Here is an 11,286-nt window from a genome sequence, read left to right as displayed (position 1 = left end):
TGTGTGGCAGCGACTTCCGGCAAGATCTCGCAAGATCTCATAGAGCTCATGTGAGATTTCATAGAACTCTCGTGAGTGAGGCTGAACTCTCGTGAGTGAGGCTTTGGAGGGGGCAGAGGTGAGGAGGCATGCAAGTTCCATTGTAGGTGGAAAATAAGAAGACTACGAGAACAAGGCTAAAAAGAAAAGTAAGCATTGTTTACATGATGAAAACAACAACAATAATTTTATTATTTATATCCCACCCATCTGGCTGGGTTGCCCTAGCCACTCTGGGTGACTTCCAACACATATAAGAACCTACTTAAACATCAAACATTAAAAACTTTCTGATACAGGTGTCTTCTAAAAGTTGTATAGTTATTTATTTCCTTGACATCTGATGAGAGGACGTTCCACAGGCAGGTGTGACCACCGAGAAGGCCCTCTGCCTGGTTCCCTGTCTATAATTATTTAAGTTACCTTATATTCATATCCTCTACAAGGTTGCTGTAGTGCATGCGGTAAAAGTCACTGATGCTACGAGAGAAACTTGAAGCCTGACATTTCATCAAAACAAAGAATGTCGGGATTGAGCCTCGTAAAATGTTACACGTAGTTGCAAATGGGACATTTTCTCCATAGGGGGTCTTCTTAAGCATTAGCAGTACTGAAAATGGCAGATGCAAAGTCACACAAGGATGCAAACATTTCATTTCTAGGAAGGAAATGCACTAGCAAGAGCTTTGAAGATGGCCTGTTGTCGTAGTGATTTATGCAGCATATGGCCTCCTGTGGTAATGTGAGCATTGGACTCATTCTTTTCAAAAACAAAGTAGACCCTTCAAAACTGTGCGGTGTTATCTGGCAAAACACAGCAGCGACATATGGAAAAACAGAAATTATATAGGTGGACAGATGGGCAATTTGCACTCACTGCCTTGGTTTGATTGTAGAAGAGTAAAGACCATCCACTTTCAGTGAAATATCATTGGAGTGGGGTGGAATGAAATAAGAGCTGTTTCTTGCATACCAACTAGAGCAACATTAATAGAGCAAGTTCAATGAGCCCTACTCCCAGGTAAGGGGCCTAAGATGTAAAAAGGAGAGGATTTTATTTTCTAAAGACACCTGCATTTTCAATACTAACTGCTTAGTCTGATCAGTCCTGCATAACTGCTGGATATGACATGAGTTTCAGGTAGATAAATCAAATGTTTTGATGGCAAGAACGGCAGACATCCATCAGCAGGTGTGCTTCAAAGATCTGCTTTACAGCAGAGTGCAAAGTATATGCAAGATCAGCAACAACGCTGAGTTGTTTTGTTGTGGAATTACAGTTTAGCAAACAAAGAGGTGGATATTTAAAACCAAAATATAAAGTTTGGAGGGAGGGAACTCATGCCTGTTAAATCAAGTTGACGGAACACAGCAAGATCCACGTGCATTGCCAATATATGTGTCCATAAATTCATTGCAGATTCAAGGTAAGATATAACCACGGTTAAATATACCCACTGCCACCTGCATTATAGTAATGTGAGAAGTGAAGTTATAGTCACTGCAAGAAGCAAAGTTTCAGGGAACCTTCTCGGTAGTGGCGCCCACCCTGTGGAACACCCTCCCACCAGATGTTAAAGAAATAAACAACTATCTGACTTTTAGAAGACATCTGAAGGCAGCCCTGTTTAGGGAAGTGTTTAATGTTTGATCTTTTACTGTGTTTTTAATATCTTGTTGGAAGCCACCCAGAGTGGCTGGGGAAACGCAGCCAGATGGGCGGGGTATAATTTATTTATTTGTTGTTGTTGTTGTTGTGATCCATGCATCTCACTTCCAAGCGATTGGAAGTTCTAGGGGTGCAGCATTCAGTTTCCTTTGCATGTTTCTGCTATAGTTTACAGAGAGATACAGGCCCAACAAAAAAGGAAAGCCCCCATCACTAACACTCAGGGCTTATTCACACTTCCTTTTGTACCACTGCTTTCCCCCAGAGAAAACTGCTCTTTAGTGCTCAGTCAGAGCAAACAGCAATTTGGGTTTCCTCCGAATTGACATTTGCACTAATTTAGCACTAAAGAGCAGGTTTTCCAGGGGAAAGTCATGGGGCAAAGGTAAAACTGCTTGGACCTGTGCCTAGAAAGCACAGGATCAGGCCCATGATTTTTAGGAACGGTGCAAGCGCAAGTCTGGACTGAGCCCTCAAAACTGACAATACTCCCACATTAGGTTTCTAGTGGGGCACCAGTAGCATAGGGTTCTTCCACAGAAGCACTTCAGTTTTCTGTGTCTGCCTTCTCAGTCTGACTCAGTTTGAATCCAAGGGTGCTTCCAGACTGTGGCTATTTTGGGATGGATTCAGTCACATATGGGCAAATTCAGATTGCACAGGAAAGCTGATTTGGTGCTCTCGCATGGTGATGAACCTGCTCCACGATGTACTTTTTGCAGGAAGGATAGTTATAGTTAAAAGCACTGGAAAGTGTGGGAGAAAAGTCGCTTGCTGCAATGCCATATAATTGGGGCGCCAACTCTAGTGAGCAGAGGTGTCGTCAGTCTTCTCAATACTCCTTAGCTCAGCCTCCTGAATATTGAGGGGGAAGAGGAGGCTGAAATGCTGAGAGAGGTCAGACCGGCCTGTGCACCATTTTCTAACACTGCACATTTTATGTACTGAAGTTCTCACCCAGCAGGGGGATACTGTAGATAGTTTTCACTCAGGTCCACATATGCAAATAAGGGATTGAAAGTAATGTTCAGTGATTGGATAGTTACAGAAAGATGTTACAGTTGCGTTGTAGTGGAGCTCTATGTAAGCAGGCTGGCTGAACCCTTCAGTTCAGTTCAGTTCTGTTCTGGCCTGTGAATAAACGAGCTGTTTGAACAATCGCTGTGTCGTCTGATATGTTCACCCACAACTTAACAGCACAAGACAGTGAAGCCTTCTGCTAGGCCTCACACCAGGCCTCATCAGGCCCAGCAGTGTCTCGTGACACTGTGGGGACCGCCAGAGCCTAGTAGAAGGCTGCGTTGGCCTGTGTGGCATTTCCTGACATGGGACAGGCTGGTGCAACCTTCTGCTAGGCTGCGCCGGCCCGGCTTGCACAGCATTGGAAGATGTGTGTGGCATCACGTGTCACATGCGTGATGTTACAAGCGTGCTGCCCTACTCCCTGACTTTGGGGGCACCCCAGAGCCTGTGCCATATAACCTCTCCACAAACAATTCAGAAGGCATGCTCAGTAGATAGCTGACACTGTCTAACCTCCCTGCAAACATTGTGGAAACAAATCAAGATGAACGCTCAAGATCGCTTGAAAGCAACCTGAAACTGCTGGCTGAGCCTACTGCCTCCTCACGGTTAGGCAGATGACAGAAGTGTGAGTCACTTCCCACGCCTCCGCTGCCCTTGCCCGTTTACAAAGATAGCAGCTGAGCAGATGACCATTGGCTAACACAGACATACCCGGACAAAGTCTTACCCAAACCACTTCCCATTACGCTTACTAATCCTGGATCTTTTACAATCAGAGTCACTGGGTTTGAAGAGATTCTGTGAGGAACCATTCCCAAACTATAAAAGTAGTGATCCAATCAGCGACATATGAGTTGGCTGGATGCCTCTTTTGATTCATCCAAGAGCATCATTATGAGTAACTATGTGGCTGCAACTGCAGCTTGGATGAGGTTTGCATCTTCAGTTTCTCCTTCAAGAAGGTACAGGATCTTAAAGTGATGAAATAAGAAAGCTGGTTCTTTACTAGGCTTATTTCAGTGCTCATAGGCAGCGGTTTTTTTGGGGGGAGGTGGGTACCTAGGCACGTGTAATTTTTTATGCTGAATGTAGGTGGGTTCCCACGAGGCAAGACACAGTGACAACAGCAAAAACCTTTATTGAACTAACAGAACTAAACAACAGGGGCAAAGCGACAGCTTATATACATTTCTGAAGGCCTGGGCCACTCCCACTCCCAATGTGATTGGCTGTCTAAACTTCCAAGCTGAGAATCGTAAGACAGAGTTTAAGGGCCAATGGCAGAGGCCCAAATCCTGAAATGTTCTGTGATTGGATATCATGTATTGAATCAGAACACATGGGCTCAGAATCCTTAGTTCAGACTCAAGCTCAGGCAAACACAGACCACTGAATACATAACAGATGCCCAGTTGGGTAACCAACACTTCATCAGGCCCTCCTGCTGCTGCAAAAACATGTAATGTTACATGCATGCATGACGTGACACACATGCGCCCATAGCTGTCAACTTACAGATTTGAAAATAAGGGACCAGCAGCCTCGAAAATAAGGGACCAGCAGCCAAAATAAGGAATTTCCTTTTCCTCCACCATGTGCCCCCGCTCCAGACAGAACTTTTCCCCGGCAAGGGTGAGTGGGCCATCGATGATGTATCCATCCGATTCTGAGCACAGGTATGTTCAGCTTCTGAGCCCCTCCGAGCCAAAGGCAGAAAGCCCAGCCAGCAGCCAAACGAAGCCTCAAGTGGTAGTTCCCACAGCGCAGCAACCCGGCAAAGAGGATGCAGCAAGGAAAACCACCGTCACCTCTCCGCTGGGAAGCGCTGAGCAAAGGCGAGTCCTCAGGCAAGGCAGCCAATTTGATTGGCACAAGGCATGCAAGCTCCACCCCCCAGTCGTTCTTAGACTCCTTATTGGGTGAGCAACGCAGCCAAGCAACACAGTTGGAGCCTCCCTCCTCCCTGGCTGGCAGAGAGGGAGGGAGAGGAGCTGCTTCCTTTGAAACCCAGGAAATTTATGGGATATCATCAATCCGGGACAACAGCGGGACACGGTGCTGGGATAAGGGAGTTTCCCGCCAAATAAGGGACGGTTGACAGCTATGCATGCGCTGGGCACCCACAATGTTGGGTGGAACCTAGCATGCCTGTCAGTGGTTCACATCTGTCAAAAAGAAGCATCAGGTTCTTTTTAGCTGCAGCTGTAGCCAGCTGAATTGGAAAGCTCAGAAGATGCATCACTACCATGTTAGCCACTTTGCAATAAAACAAATAAAAGGCCCCACGATGTTAGGTTTTACTTAGCTATAAGGCATGTTTTAATGTGCTCATTCTTTATCTGCAGAGTAAACTTAAGGAGGAATTTCCCTGTGATGGCTGTGTGCAACGCTTCTTGCTTCTCCCGCCCCCAGTCTGGACATCTCCTTGGACACCTAATTTACAACATGTGCACCAACATCTGTTTTCAGTCATTTTAGTTTGACTTTGTAGTAGCTTTCCCAACCAACATTCTGTTGAGTGGGAAATGATAGAGCACAGAAGCAGAGAGACATGGAACCTGCCCCTCTTTGATGGACCCCTGGGAATTATTCTTTTAAGGTCTAGGCTGCAACTTTCTGGTTTTCTTTTTGCCTGGCCCTGAGAAAGCTACAACAGGAAGAGCTTCTCTTTACATCTTCTGTGGCAAGTAGAGACAGAGAACACACCACAGATTCAGGTATCTTCTTTGTGGCTTCAGTAATAAAATATGAAAGGACTACAAATTTTATTAAAGCAAGTCTCTATCTCTCTCTGTATTTGTGTGTGTACTTTTTTGATCTATCTATCATCCATCATCTATCTATATCTATCTATCTATCTATCTGTCTATCTATCTATCTATCTATCTATCTATCTATCATCTATCTATCTATCTATCTATCTATCTATCTATCTATCTATCATCTATCATCTATCTAATCTATCATCTATCTATCTATCTATCTATCTATCTATCTATCTATCTATCTATCTATCTATCTATCTATCATCTATCTATATCTATCTATATCTATCTATCATCTATCATCTATTGTACCTTCCTAGAGGGGTTATGTCAGTTGGCTGTTAAGCACCTGTCCAGTGCCATTTCTTATAAACTCTTGGTGGTTTTTTTAAAGTATGATGAATTTGTATTGATTTCATTGTTTGTTTTCGATTTATGTATCTGCTATTGTGTGTTTTTGAAGATGATTGCACTGATGGAAATGCTGTTTGCTAATATTTAATGCCTTGCTGTTATTGTGAGCTGCTTTAAACTCTGCACTGTTGGAACAAAGATATTGTTCGTTTGTGTAAATTCATCACTTTGAATATACCCTACGTTTGCAACACAATACCAGAGCAGATGTTAAGGCACACATCACCAAGAAATAATTAAATGGGGCCTTAAGCAGCAGAACAAAGGGAAGTGACAGCTGTCTGCATAGGCCTCCTAGGATTAATATGACTATTGTGATCTAGGTCAGACTCTGGTTCCATAGAGGTAGCTTTGAGATGTGTAGCTATATCAGTGACTGTGAGTCTGTTTTCTCCTTCAGTGACACAAAGCTAATCAGAAGTTTGAAATGCATGCCCATTTTGTTTGAGGCATCAGCATGAAACAAGACTGTGTAATAGGATTCCTCCTCAATTAGATTTGATATGACGTAAAGAGGCGCCTTCTGCTCTTGGCTGTTTTTCTAGCCATCTCACTGCTGATGCTTAATGTCCATATTGTTATTATGATGATTATTATTATAGCAAAGGCCGACCCATTAAGAACGATTCCAAAATTCACAATACCTTTATAATGCCAACCGAAATGTCACAACACATAAACATATTAACCATACAATGAGTTTTTGGATACCATATAGTGGAAAAAGACAAAGAGATTTCACATAATAGCCACAGATATTTGTGATCTTAGCATTGTAGTTGGAGCTACCAGCAGCAGGGCAATGCGTCAAATCACCAACCATCCCTCCCATTTTCAAGTTCTCCTACTCTGCTCTGAATAGCAAGACTATTGATCCATGCTACTTAGCACAGAGGAGAGAAATCCAGAAGGATAAAAAAATAGAGGAAAATACCAGCATTTAATGGCACAGACTGCAAACAAGAGTTCCACATCAGCAATGGTAGTAGTGCATAGACATGACTGGGCTCTTTTCTACAGGAGAAAGCCCTGCAGCAAGAATGAACATATATAAACCTTGACTGACTGTCAATCACATAACCATGAAACCTGCAGTGATCGCTTGAACATGTTTGTTGGTTCCCACCACAGGCAAAGCAAGTAAGCTGTTACTGATGAATTTGAGCCATGGTTGGAAACAGTAGGCACAGGCAAGAATAAAGATAGTGAGATTGATTATACCTTATCCTGTGGAGCAGGAGAAGAAGCTAGGGCCAGACACCAGAGGACCAGAGGTTTCCAGCACAGGAAACTTCAACCCTTGGCTCTGGGAGTTGTAGACCCTTGCGCACATTGTATATGCTCACAGTACCCGAGTTGAGCAATGCAAAGCAATTGAGAAACAACTCAGTCCTAAATGAACTGTCAGTGAAAACAGCGGAACATTTCTGGAGATAAAACTACAGTGTGTAAGGAAGTTCTGCCTGCAAAGACTACCATTTAGAGATCACAATTAAACAGGGAGGTGCTCAGTGTTGACAGAGTAACTAAACTGCAGCTAGGAAGCCAAATCATGTGCATTTCTTTTTCTTTTTTGAAATGAAAACGTCCAAACACTTGATAAAGCAAAAAGCCTTTACTTGCAGAACTAACGAAGGGTGCAAAGTATTTACATTCACATGCTTATCCAAGCATGGGCTTCGTTTTTTTCTAGTTGAAGATTACAGCTTCTTCCTTTAACATTCAAATGAACAGTCTCTTTCTCTCTTTCTAGTACTTCCACTCAGCCTTCTGTATGTGACCCACCTAGGCCATGCGGTTCCTTCTGAGAGGTTTCCACTTCCTCCTTTCAGCAGACTTCTCCTTACTGCTTCTTTGGGAGAACATCAACTTCTGTACTTCTTTCTGTCACATACATTCACAAAGATGCATTAGCTCTCCTGTCCTCTATTGTGCTTAAGGGAGAGAGTTATCTAACACGGAGAGCCAGTGTGGTGTAGTGGTTAAGAGCGGTAGACCCGTAATCTGGGGAACCAGGTTCGCGTCTCTGCTCCTCCACATGCAGCTGCTGGGTGACCTTGGCCAGTCACACTTCTCTGAAGTCTCTCAGCCCCACTCACCTCACAGAGTGTTTGTTGTGGGGGAGGAAGGGAAAGGAGAATGTTAGCCGCTTTGAGACTCCTTTGGGTAGTGATAAAGCGGGATATCAAATCCAAATCCAAACCCTTCTCTTCTTCAGTGTTCATGGAGATGCAGCTATTACAGGCAGGTCACTCACACACAAAACAAAATGAAGAACGAAATAGGATACTCATGCTGGTAGCCATGTGGCCAAAGTTACACGAGACTTACTGGGAAACATTCCAGAATTAAACACATGGTAATGCATTTAAGCCGGAGCTTTCCAAACTCTGTGTCGGCTGCAGTGTGTAGGTGTGTCGCATGAACATTCCTCACACTCTTCCTAGGACTGGAAAGGTTTTAGTCTAATCTCCGATTTGCTAGTAAAATGGAATTTATGTGATGTGAAAATGATGCATGCCCAAAATTGGTCACCGACATGAAAAGTCTGGAAAGCTCCAATTCAAGCACCCTCAATTTCAGCCAGGTGGATCATTGCTGGGAGCATATCCAGACTTGTCCTGGATTCTAGACAAGTGCAACAATTGTGGGGGTCTTCCTAAATAAAAGCTCAACAACTTTTGGGGTGTCCTGGTATTTACTTTTCGAAATAACTGACTGAGGTCTAGCGCAGAGGACCTTCTGGTGGTTCCCTCAATGCGAGAAGTGAGGTTACAGGGAACCTTCTCAGTATTGGCGCCCGCCCTGTGGAACGCCCTCCCATCAGATGTCAAGGAAATAAACAACTATCTGACTTTTAGAAGACATCTGAAGGCAGCCCTGTTTAGGGAAGTTTTTAATGTTTGATGTTTTATTGTGTTTTTAATATCCTGTTGGAAGCCGCCCAGAATGGCTGGGGAGGCCCAGCCAGATGGGCGGGGTATTATTATTATTATTATTATTATTATTATTATTATTATTAATGGCACACAGGGCCTGGCTTCTTCATATGATGTCAAGGTATTTTGGGGTGGGTATTCCATTAGGTGTGATGGACCCCATGGACCAGAGCACGCCAGGCACTCCTGTCTTCCGCTGCCTCCCGCAGTTTGGTCAAACTCAGGCTGGTAGCTTCAAGAACACTGTCCAACCATCTCGTCGTCTGCCGTCCCCTTCTCCTTGTGCCCTCCATCTTTCCCAACATCAGGGTCTTTTCCAGGGAGTCTTCTCTTCTCATGAAGGTGGCCAAAGTATTGGAGCCTCAGCTTCAGGATCTGTCCTTCCAGTGAGCACTCAGGGTTGATTTCCTTAAGGATGGATAGGTTTGATCTTCTCCTCCAGCACCATAATTCAAAAACATCAATTCTTTGGCGATCAGCCTTCTTTATGGTCCAGCTCTCACTTCCATACATCACTCCTGGACATAATATGCTATCCATACCTAATGTCAGCAGAAGGCAGGCTGCAGAATTCTGCCTTCAGAGGAAGCCCCACACACACTCCATTGTAGTATAAGGATGGCAATGACTCCTTGGTGTGTCACTAATTTGGGGTGTGTAGCCTGGATATTTTTTTTTAAAGCAAAATAACCTATAAACTGAGTCAGTCTATTTGTAGCACTATGTGAAAACAGTATGGATTTAAAATTTAAATCACGAAACATCTAAAAATGGAATATTTTTACACACTCAAAATGAAGAGTATCTGTTACTCCACTGGATGAATAAATAAGACTTGGAAAGACTACTGCTGTATCACATGTAAACAAGACCAATCTGATTAGGCTCCATGGGGTAACACTCCAGTGACTACCAGATAGCTATAATAAATCCTACCAAATTACATTTCTTACTAAAAGGGGAGCTCTTTTTGTGTGTGTGAAAATTCTGGAACATGTACACAGATGAAAATAGGATTTATACCCCAAATCTTTCAAGCAGCAATACATATTGGATCAGACTAACAATGAGGAATGCAGTAGAAATCATCAAACAGGAGTCCTCTAACAGTCTTGTCAACACTGCTCACATTACAAATGAAGAACGATTTGAGCAGCTTGATGCTCGGAGGAATATAGAAGGATTCTTGTACAACCTTGAAAAACTATGGATGTACACTGCCTGGATCTACACAGAGCCCTCACTGATGGCAACCTCATCGATAGTGCAGATCTTTGTGTTGAGCTTGGCCCCCTCCGCCACATTCTCCCTTCTGGAAATGGCTCACCACAAAATGCACTGCGTGCATTCGCAAAATGACTGATGTCTTCCCAAATCCCTGGATAGCTCCATGCCTTCTCCCGATGCTTCCAGTTTACAGTTGCCAGCGTAGCTTCTCATAACGGGATCGCGTCAAAACGCACTTGCAATCTAGCGTGATGGATGAGAGGCTCCCATCACTTGCTATCCTATCCGTCGAGAACGACGTTGCTCAAAAAATCTCGATCTCTCAGCCACCGTGCTGAAGTTTGCACAAGACAAAAAGCCACATTCTGAGCAGTGGCAGTGCACTGAAGAGGGCCGTGTCTTCAAGGGCATGTATGTGGCCCCCAAACCAGCCTTTCACAGTCTGATGTCCTACAGGTATATTGGACTACAACCTCACCAGGCCCAAGCTGGCTGGAAGTGATGGGCGTTATAGTTCAAAACACCTGGGGAATACAGCCCTGTTCACTGGCTTTTTAAGTAAGATAAAGGTAAAGGGACCCCTGACCATTAGGTCCAGTCGTGACCGACTCTGGGGTTGCGGCGCTCATCTCACTTTATTGGCCGAGGGAGCCGGCATACAGCTTCCAGGTCATGTGGCCAGCATGACAAAGCCACTTCTGGCGAACCAGAGCAGCGCACGGAAACGCTGTTTACCTTCCCGCTGGAGCGGTACCTATTTATCTACTTGCACTTTGATGTGCTTTCAAACTGCTAGGTTGGCAGGAGCAGGGACTGAACAATGGGAGCTCACCCCGTCGTGAGGATTCGAACCTTCGTCCTTCTGATCAGCAAATCCTAGGCTCTGTGGTTTAACCCACAGCGCCACCCGCGTCCCTTGGCTTTTTAAGTAGACATTGACTATTTTGGTGATTTTTCTTCTTAAAAAAATGTTTTTTAGCTAAGGCCTTTGTTTATGTGCCAAATATGGGGGCAGAAGGGGCTTCAGCCCCCTCAATATTTCTTGGCAAGGGGGGCGAGCCCTCCCCAATATTGAGGGGGTCACAATCCCCCACCGCCCCCAGGCCAGCACTGGCCCATTGGGTGGGGGGCAAGAGGTGGTCAGTTTTCGCCCTCCACGGTCCCTGTTGCTGCCGGGCCAGCACTGGCCCGCCGGGTGAAGATGGGA

Source organism: Podarcis melisellensis (genome assembly GCF_964234715.1).
Source record: "Podarcis melisellensis genome assembly, chromosome: 11".
Taxonomy (NCBI): Eukaryota; Metazoa; Chordata; class Lepidosauria; order Squamata; family Lacertidae; genus Podarcis; species Podarcis melisellensis.
This window is presented reverse-complemented; position numbering follows the sequence as displayed.